The sequence below is a fragment of the Petaurus breviceps genome, unplaced genomic scaffold (assembly GCF_028583685.1).
Source record: "Petaurus breviceps papuanus isolate PSGF00001 unplaced genomic scaffold, PetGlider_PUasm1.0 90654, whole genome shotgun sequence".
NCBI classification, from domain to species: domain Eukaryota; kingdom Metazoa; phylum Chordata; class Mammalia; order Diprotodontia; family Petauridae; genus Petaurus; species Petaurus breviceps.
In genome coordinates this window covers 6,149,942-6,160,437 of record NW_027187301.1, presented here as the reverse complement: position 1 = coordinate 6,160,437, position 10,496 = coordinate 6,149,942, and the positions used below count along the sequence as shown (strand labels likewise).

Genomic DNA, 10,496 nt, shown 5'->3' with positions numbered 1-10,496 from the left:
TGTGTGTGTGTGTATACATAAAAACAGAAATAATTTTATTCATTCATTCATTTATATAAAGGCTACAAGCCAAGACCAAAGTGGAAGGAGTGTTGGTGCATGATTTTCTATTTGCAGATGATTGTGCACTCCATGAAGCCTCTGAAGTTAAAATGCAACGAAATATGGATCAATTCTCTCCTGCTTGTGCTAATTTTGGCCTAACAATAAACACCAAGAAAACACAGGTGTTCTACCAGTCAGCACAATGCCATCCATATGTGGAACCAGCAGTTACAGCAAACGGAGAAGTTTTGAATACTACAGATAAATTCACTTACTTAGTGTACTTTCCAGGGATGTACACATTGACAGCGAGGTTGACACATGCATTGCCAGATCTAGCTCGGTGTTTGGAAGACTCCAAAGGAAAATATGGGAGAGAAGAGGTATTAGACTGACTATCATACTGAAGCCATTGTGCTGACCTCATTGTAGTTTGCCTGTGAAACCTGGACAGTCTGCCAGCACCATGCCAGGAAACTGAATCGCTTCTATTTGAATTGTCTTAGGAACACTGAAGATCACCTGGCAGGATAAGGTACCAGACACTAGGTCCTTTCTCAAACTAACCTGCCAAGCATTCAGACTCTACTTCAGACAGCACGACTCCGATGGACTGGCCACATTGTTCAAATGCAAAACATATGCTTGCCAAAAAGGATATTTTATGGAGAACGCAGACAGGGCAAGTGCTCACATTGGGGTCAGAAGAAGCGATACAAGGACACTCTCATGGTCTCAGTGCTTTACACAAAGCCCTTTGTGTATACACACACACACACATAAAGATATAGAGATATTATAACAATATTAGCACAGTGTGTAGTAGGCATTTCATAAATGTTTATTGATTGATATAAAAATGAAAGTATACAAAATCCAGCTTATATTATGATTGTGATTAGGAGATCCATATATGATTATAGTTGGAGTTCTAGCCTCATTAGGCAATATGAATCCCACCCTTTTGCCCTATTTTGCCATATAGCCCACCTGGCCTGTTGGAACAGGCATGCCAGAAGCAGGACTGAATTCAGTATATCCAGGTTTCCCAGAGGAGTAGAGACCTAACTATGGATACCATTACAACTGGGAGGCCACTATGGCAAACTTTCCAAGATCTAGATCTATATGATTCTGACCCTCCTCCCTGGAACAGGGTCAAGGACTGTCAGAGGCTTCAAGGCTCTGGCACCTTGCTGTCTCTACAGGCACAGGGACCAGGAAATTGTCTGCAGGGAAGGCCTCATGTGCCCACAGAAAAACATTCTGCCTCCCCTGGACTTTCAGAAGCAGCAAGACAGTCCCAAGTCAGGGCTAACTCATCCCTTCAGGGTGAATGGCTCTCTTTTCCTCAGGTGGAGGGGAAGGTGAGTGTCCGCAGCAAGAGACAGCCTGGGTTATATGAAGATACTGACGAGCTTCATTGTGTAATCAGTGGTTGTTCCTTTAAAAAAAAAATCAGAGATAGTCCTCAAATGTATGATGTGGGGACCAGGTCAGAGGAAGAGAGTTCAAGAAAAGGGTAATTAAGAGTTCTAACCCTGCGGTTCTAGGCTTTTAAAATCTCTCCACCTAGGGTGAGAGCGGGAGGGGATGAAAACCACATTCCCCCAATTCGCAGGCTTTTTTCGGGGAGGCAGGGTCATATTAGTTAACATTTAAGCTAGGTTGGCTCCCCGCACCAGTTAATCATCTGTTCTCCACACTGGATCGCTGCTGGGGGTAATTAGAGGCTTTGTTTCTGGCACCCCAGAGGCAGGGAAAAAAGCTTAGACTCTCCCAGAGTGGATACTTCCTCCATACGGATGGGATCAATCTCTCAGCAAGGTGGTGAGCCACCTGCTCGGGGTGGGGGTAGGCATGGATTAGCTAGCCCCAGTCATCTCAAAGAGTGCTCGGCAGGGTGTTGGGAAGGGTCAGCCAGGGTGAAAATGATGCCCAGAGCAACCAAACACACAGCTCCTTCATGAAGCCCGTTAGCCTCAGAATCTACCATGGGTTCCCCCATTTCTGGCCTTCCCCTACTGCCCCCTTCCACAGTCAGGGACTCAGTCACTTTATAATATCTCCATTTTCAGCAACATTCTCTTCCTTCATCTCTTTCCATCCCTTCCTTTGCACCCCTTGGACTCCTCTCTGGTTTTTATTCCTCTCTCCCTTCTGCTCCAATCTAATTCTCTCTAACGGCAGCAATACAGCAGGCAGTTAAGTGGTGATGCAGATAGAGCATTGGGCCTGGAGTGAGGAAGATCTGAGTTCAAATGTGACATCAGATACCTTACTAGCTGTGAGACCCTAGGCAAGTCACTTGACCCCCATTTGCCTCAGTTTTTCATCTGTAAAATAGGGATACGCTGGAGAAAGAAAATGGCAAGCCATTCTAGTATCTTTGCCAAGAAAACCCCATGGACAAAGTCCATAGGTCATGTAGATTCAGACACAACTGAACAACAGCAACCACTGTAGGGGCAGCTAGGTGGCACAGTGAATAGAGAGCTGGCCCTGGAGTCAGGGGGACCTGAGTTCAAATCTGACCTTAGACACTTAACACTTACTAGCCATGTGACCTTGGGCAAGTCACTTAACCCCAATTGCCCTACCTTCCCCACTCCAAAAAAGCAAAAAAAAACAAAACAAAAAACAATAATCTCTGTGGGTACAGATCTTGGTGGCAGTAGCAAATATTCAAAAGGGAACTTTGAAGGTTGTTATTGTGACTTACAGTGGAAAGCACACAACTGAGCACAAAGAGTCTCAGCTCTTTCATGAACAAGCTATATGGCTCTGGACAAGTCATTTCCCCTCTCTAGTCCTCAGTCTCTCATTTGTACAATAAAGGATTCAGATTAAATGACCTCTTAGGTCCCTTCCAGCTCTAACGATCCTTTATTCCATGAAACTTCTCTATCCTGAGACCCTGCTTTGGGAAATGCTATACCAGCTTAGTGAAAAGTTTTGTTCATTAATTTGATCAATAAAATTCATTTATTAAACAAAAATTTATGTAATAGCTCCTTATGTAGGCACTAAAGAAGAATGTAAAAATAATCAATGGCCATCCAAGCCCTTACTTCCCCATCTAGTTGCAGAAAAGAGACAGAAACATCGAGAGATCTAACAAAGGAGGATAGTCTGAGGGCATAAGAAAGGTACAAAGGAAATGCTAGAGAACTTTAGAGGAAGAAGAATCACTTCTAGTTGAAAGGATCAGAGAAGGTTTAATGGAACAAATGCTATCTGAGCTGGACCTAGAAGGATGTAGCATTTCTGTAGGAAACTGTAGGGAAGAATATTCCAGGCATAGGTGACAGTGAGAGTGAAAGCACACAGGGAAAGGGAAGCATAGGGATATAGTCAAGGAACCGTTATTAATCCATTTTAGGTAGCATGTAGCGTGTGAAAGGGCAGCTAGGTGGTCCCAAGCCTGGAATCAAGAAGATGTGAGTCCAAATCCAGCCTCAGACAATTACTAGCTGTATGATCCTGGGTAAGTCACTTAACCTCTATTTGCCTCAGTTCCTCATCTGTAAAATGGGGACACCTTGGAGAATGAGCTGGCAAGCCACTCCAGCATCTTTGCCAAGAAAACCCCATGGACAAAGTCTACAGGGTCACGAAGGGTCATACACAAGTAAATGACTAAACAACAAGAAAAGTAGATGGAAGGGAGTAGAAGGAGATAAGACTGGCCCAGTGCTCTACCTGCATCACCACTTAACTGCCTGCTGCATTGCGGCTGTTAGAAAGAATTAGATTGGAGCAGAAGGGAGAGAGGAATAAAAACCAGAGAGGAGTCCAAGGGGTGCAGAGGAAGACGAAAGTGGGCCTTGAATGTCAGGCTAAGGAGATGGGGACTGTATCTGGTAGGCAGGGAGGAACCATTGAAGCTTTTTGAGCAGAAGAGTTACATGGTCATAGGTCATAGGATCACAGATGTACTAGGGGATTGGCCGATGAGTTCAGTCCCCACAAGCACGTACAGAATGAGGCTGATGAAATTCTCCATGTGGAAGAGGCTTTGGAGCCTACTTCTATGAGAATCACAATGAGGTGTCACACAAAGACTTTGCAGGGATTTGGAGCATGTGGAGTTAATCTGTGATTCGTTCTGATCTGTCACTTCCACAGTCAAGAGTAGCCTCTTTGGTTAGCTAGAGTTGTGTGCTCAGAACTGGGGCCATCCAAAGGTCTGCCTCCTCTCGTCTCTTAGGTTTGACTTCTTGAGTAAATGTATCTGGGAAGAGATGATGTTGTAAGAACAGAAGCCTTGAGCCCTCTCCCTCCAAGGCTGACATTACAGACAGAGAAAGGACCTTAGTGGTTATCTAGTCTAAATCCTTGGCTCTACAGGGGAGTAAACTGAGGTCCAGGATGGTTAAGTGACTTGCCCAAATGTGTCAAAGGGGAGAAATTACAGAGCTGGTCTCAAAATCCAGCTCTTCTGACCCCCAGTCCAACACCTTTTCATTGTACCAATTGAATTAGGTAGTGGTGAGTTTGATAAAGTGGAGAGAGAAAAGAGTGGAGACAGAATGAACAGTTCAGAGACTAATTTTTTTTTGCTTTTTATAAGAGCAATTGGGGTTAAGTGACTTGCCCAAGGTCACACAGCTAGTAAGTATTAAGTGTCTGAGGCCAGATTTGAACTCAGGTCCTCCTGACTCCAGGGCTGGTGCTCTATTCACTGTGCCACCTAGCCACCCCTCAGAGACTATTTCAAAAATCAAGATATGTTTGAGGATGAGTAAGAGCACCGGCTCCAGTGTCGAGAAGACCTGGAGATCGAATCCTGGGCTCAGACACTTAGCACCCACCCAGAAATACCTGGCCGTGTAACCTTGAGCAAGTTACTTAACCCCCCAATTGCTTAGGGGCGGCCAGGTGGCTCAGCGAGTAAGAGCACTGGCTCCAGTGTCGGGATGACCTGAATCGAATCCGAGCTCAGATACTCACACCACACCCAGAAATAACTGGCTGTGTATCCTTGAGCAAGTTACTTAGCCCTGATTGCTTTAAAAAAAAAAAAGATATGTTTGGGGAAAAGCCTGGGCTAGGGTGGTGGGAGTGAGACGGAGGTGGGGGGCGGGGGAAGGTTCTAAGACCAGCTCAATGGAACATCATTGGGCAAGGAAATCTCAAACTCTCTCCGCCAGTGATTAGCTAGGAAGACAGGCCATTAGACACTCACAGAATAGATTCTGCAATCTGGGGTTGAAAAGGGAAATATGTAGAGGTGCCTAAAACATCCCATTCCTGTCCTGCTGCTGTCAATTTTTACCATATTAGGTCCTAAAGAGCTCGTCAAACCTCCCTGATTCTTCTTTAAAAAGAATTTTTATGGGTGTCTGAGCCTGAGAAGATCGAGGAAACCTCTGCTGACCAGGAATGCCAGACCCAGTTGTGCTATAAAGTGCAGCAGGGGCAAGAATGAACCAGCACACGTCTGGTGAGTGCAGAAGGAGTGGAGCAGAAAGCCGCTGACTGTGGGCACTTACAGGAGGCTGGAGGTTTGGCTAGAGAGAAGAACTGAAGATCTAAGGCAAGAGGCTCCATTTCCCATACCCCAGGATTAGAGGTGACTACAAATAACTAAGCTATCACCACAAAAAAAAAATGCACAGGCAAAAGAGAAAGAATTCAACTATAGAAACTTATTATGGGAATAGCAATGACCAGAGTTCATCTTCAGAGGAGGAAATTGAAGTAAAAAAAAACCCCAAAGAGTAACATCAAATGGTCTTTACACTTACCCAAAAAATTTATAAAGACCTTAAAAAAGACTTTAAAAATCAAATGACAGAGATGGACCAAGAAAAACAAGAAGGGTATGAAAGGAAAGTCAATCAACTAGAAAAGGGGATCCAGAATCTTAAGGAAGAAAATGACACCTTGAAAATTAGAATTGGGCGAATTGAACTCAGTAAAATTATAAGAGATCAAGAAATGATTAAACAAAATATAAATAATGAAAAAATAGAAGAGAAAATAAAATCTTATAAGAAAAACAACAGATTTGGAGAATAGATCAAGAAGAGAAAATATAAAAATAATTAGACTAACTGAAAGTTACGCTCAAAAAAAGAATCTTGATATAATAATACAAGAAATAATTAAAGAAAATTGTGCTGAAGCATTAGAACAAGGAGGGAAAGTAGAAATAGAAAAAAATCCATCAATCACCACTTAAAAGAGATCATATGAAGAAAAATCATAGGTATATCATAGTCAAGTTCTGAAATCCCCAGATCAAGGAAAAACTATTAAAAGCATCAAGATTAAAACAATTTGAATATGATGGTACCACAATTAGAATTACACAAGATCTAGCAGCAGAAACTTTGAAGGACCGCAGATCTTGGAACACAACATGTCAAAGAGCAAAAGAATTGGGGCTCCGGCCAAAAATATCATACCCTGCAAAGTTAACTATTATCTTGAATGAAAAAAAAAATGGACATTTGATAAACTCTCAGATTTTCAAGACTTAGTTTAAAAAAAATTCCTTAGTAAAAAAAATAGACAATTCAACATACAAGAATCAATATAAATGTAAGGCACATAACAAAAATCTATTATAAGGGATCCATAAGGACAGACCATTTACTTTTTTTTTTTTGCTTTTTTTTGGAGGGGAATTAGGGTTAAGGACTTTGGCCAAGGTCACAAGGCTAGGTTTTTTGTTTGTGCGTGTTAAGTGTCTGAGGCCGGATCCGAACCCAGGTCTTCCTGACTCCAGGGCTGGTGCTCTATTCACTTCACCACCTAGCCACCCGACCATTTACTTTTTACATATGTAAAATGTAAAATTTATGTCTAGGATTTTTATTAATAATTGGGTAGTTCATAAGAAAGAATGGGGAAAACCTGGGCATGATATGAATTTTATAAAGTAAAACCATTTAGGAACAGCTAAAAAGAGTAATTACTTGATACAAATGAGGTGCAAGAGGAAGAAGCAATACACAAGAATTAGATGGGGCAGGAGGGCTGGTAGTTCTGGTAACCTACTTTCATTGGGAAGTGGTGTAAGAGTGAACAATACATATATATTTACCTTCCCCCTTCCAAAAAAAAAAAGGATTTTTAGGGGGTGGAGCCAAGATAACAGAGGAAAGGCAGGGACTTGTCTAAGCTTTCCCAAATTCTCCTCCAAACAACTTAAAAATAACTTAAAAAAAATTTCTGAACTTTAAACTCCCCCAAAGTAGTTTTTCCATCTAAGCAGCAAAACTCAAAAAAAAAAAAAGAGAATTGTAAATGAAACCATGTGTCTCCATTTTGTAATAATAATAATATTATAATAACTAGTACTAATATAGAGTTTTAAGATTTATAAAGCACTTTACAAATATTATCTTATCCTCAAAACACTTGAAGGTAGGTGTTATTATTATCCCTATTTGAAGATGAAAAAACTGAGGTAGACAGCAGTTATTGATTTACCCAGGCTCACAGACTTAAGAAGTGTGTGAAGCAGGATTTGGACCTTTTGAACTTTTTGGTTCTTTCTGTAGATTTTTTAGAAAAAATTTCACTGGTGCTCTTTTTTTGGCATCACTCGGAATTTTCCTTTAGTCTCTCCCAATTTAAAAATAGAGGGGGGAAAGCCATTTTTTTCCTCAACTAGGAACAAATAAACCCAAATCAAGTCAAATAAATTCATACAGTGGTCAGTGGCCATTTCCATAAATGTACGCCTCTTTTTGTGCCTTGGGTTCATTACCTCTCTGTCAGGAAATGGGTAACATGTTTCATCTTCTGTCCTCTGGAGATGTGGTTGGTCATGGCTTTGATTTTAAGAGTTGTTTATCTTTATAATATTGTTACCTTGGATTCTTCATCCACATGAACACTTGGATGCCTTCCTTTCTGTTTCCCAAGTCAGTCACCACCAGAGACTGGCCTTGGTGCCATGCAGGCACCTGGACAAAGTTTATCAGGTGACCTTTGGCTTTTTCTATGGCAGCTCATGAAGCACCTTTCTCAAACATCATTGTGACCTTGCCTCTTTCTACTCAGAAACCCACAACGGCACTCATACCATATTAAAGCTCTTGATGATACTTTCTAGGCTTTAGTCTTATTTAATAGCCTCAGCCCCAAGCCTTCAGATCAAATTGCTTGCCCCAGAAAAAAACAAAATTCTGGTCTAAAAATAAAGGCCTACTGAGTCCTTCCTCTAACCATTTCTTTTACTCTGCTCATTCTCCCTATTTCTTTCCATCTTCATTCTCCTTTTCAGTTCAATCAACATCTTGGAGAGTGGCTTCTCCAGACACTGCTGAGTTTGGATCATCAACCTTCTCTCCCTCTTTCTTTTTTTTTTTTAAGCAATTGGGGTCAAGTAACTTGCTCAAAGTTACACGGCCAGTTATTTTGTGTGGGTGCCAAGTATCTGAGGCTGGAACCGGTCCTGGGTCTCCCGATTCCAGGGCCAGTGCTCTTACTCACTGTGCCACCTGGCCCCCCCTTCTTTCCCTCTTAAAACAAGGTATGGTCAATTCAAATCAACTCAACAAACATTTATTGGGTACCAACTAGCTGGAGAACACTGTACCAGGCACTTGGGGACATATAAATATGAATAAAATCTGGTTAGTTCCTGTTCTCATGAAGCTTACAATTAGTACATATACATAAATAAACAAAATGCAAAATGATAAGTAGGTCATCTGGACACCAAATTCTTTGTAGGAGAAGTCCATAGCACATTCATATAACTATGAATTCATAAAAATAGGATCATAGATTGACACAGTATCTCAGAGGCCATCTAGTCTAACCCCTTAATTTTTACAAATGGGGAATCTGAGACTTAGGACAATTAAGGGACTCATTCAAGGTCATACAGGTAGTAAATACCAGATGAGTCCTATGTGGACACCCTAGGCTGGCATGGCCCTCCAGAGGTCATATATTCCATCCCCCTGGTTCCACATAGAACTGTTCCTAACCCATCATAGATACCTCTTTTCAAAGCTCCATAAAAGCACCACAAAAAGAAACTCCATAATTTCTCTGGGTAACAAGTTCCTATACTTTGCAACTCTTATAATCAGGAAGTTCTTTCTCTTGTCTAACCTAAATTGCCCAGGAGGTGGAATAGAGGTGTGGGTGAAGAGGCAGTATTCCTCGATTCAACCACTGGTCTAATGAGGGACCCAAGACAAGTCAATTTGGTTTTGGCACTTATGCAGTGAAAGGCTCTTACCTCAGGGAATGGCAAAAAGCCCAGTCAAATGGAGAACCAGTCCCTTGCCCTTTCCTCTTCCCCTCCCACTCCTGGGCATAGACACCTGCCTGGGGCCAGAGTTGCTGACAGCCTTGGCATCTGAGTAGCTGGATGTAATGTTATATAACTGAGCTTGGCCAGACATTCCGGTCTGACTGGTATGGATAGAGCCTGCAAGTTAAAAATTGCCCCAATGATATCCTCGGGGGGGGGGGGGGCGGGTAGAGGAACCTCAAACACACATGGCTCAAGAGATAGGCTCCAAGCAAAGAGCAAATTCATGAATAGAATTTTTACAGAGGTTAGTGCTCCTTTATTATCTGAATATATATATATATATATATATATACATACATACAAAAAATAATAAAGTACTGTTCCTCCTGTACCCTTCCCCCCAGGCTCACAAGTACTCACTTACCTATTGGTAGAAATGTGCACCTTTAGAAACACATTCTGCATACTCTCCAGAGAAGTGCTATTCACAGTTTTTGCTTTCTTAGTCAGCTTGTCCAAGACCAGCTCAGCCTCACCCTTCTTCCTCCTGTTTCTAGCCTCTCTGCAGAATACTGGGGCTGGATATAAATCCTCAGGAAATTCAGTCAGCTTCCTCCATCCCCCTAATCCAGACAATCTCCCAGTCGTGATGCGCCTTTATTGCCTCATTACGATATATAGAGGACCCTTTCTTCTGGTCTTTATCACCATTGATTTCCCTTGCATAGACCCATAGATGAGCAGAGTTGAAAGGGACCTAAGATTTCACCTAAATTCCAACCCCCTCATTTAATATATTTGGAAAAGGGAGGCACAAAGACCAAAGTGGCTTCGGTTCCAATTTAAGGGAGTTAGTGGAAGTACTGGGAAGAGAATTCAGTTCTCTTGATTTCCCTCCTCCTCCTTCTTTCTTCTTCTTCTTCTTCTTCTTCTTCTTCTTCTTCTTCTTCTTCTTCTTCTTCTTCTTCTTCTTCTTCTTCTTCTTCTTCTTTCTTTCTTTCTTCTTCTTCCTTTCTTCCTCTTCTTCTTCTTCTTCCTCTTCTCCTCCTCCTCCTTTTTCTCTTCTTTTATAGATAGATTCTTTTCTTCCCCTCTCAGGGTAGTATAGCTGGACTGAGCACTGGACTCTGGGTCAGTAAGTAAGGCCTATCTCGGGCATTTATCAGTAACAGCATTTTCTGTGAGACCCTGGGCAAGCTATTTAGCCTCTCTGGGCCTCTCC

The 10,496-nt window shown here is 42.0% G+C and overlaps 1 long non-coding RNA gene across 1 annotated transcript; it reads right to left on the bottom strand.

Moving 5' to 3' along the window:
* Positions 1-866: 866 nt before the first annotated feature.
* Positions 867-9,829, bottom strand: LOC138143684 (uncharacterized). Its single transcript, XR_011163780.1, has 2 exons — positions 9,699-9,829; positions 867-1,489 (listed from the first exon to the last, which is right to left on the bottom strand). It is a non-coding gene; the product is annotated as an uncharacterized lncRNA (long non-coding RNA).
* Positions 9,830-10,496: the final 667 nt, after the last annotated feature.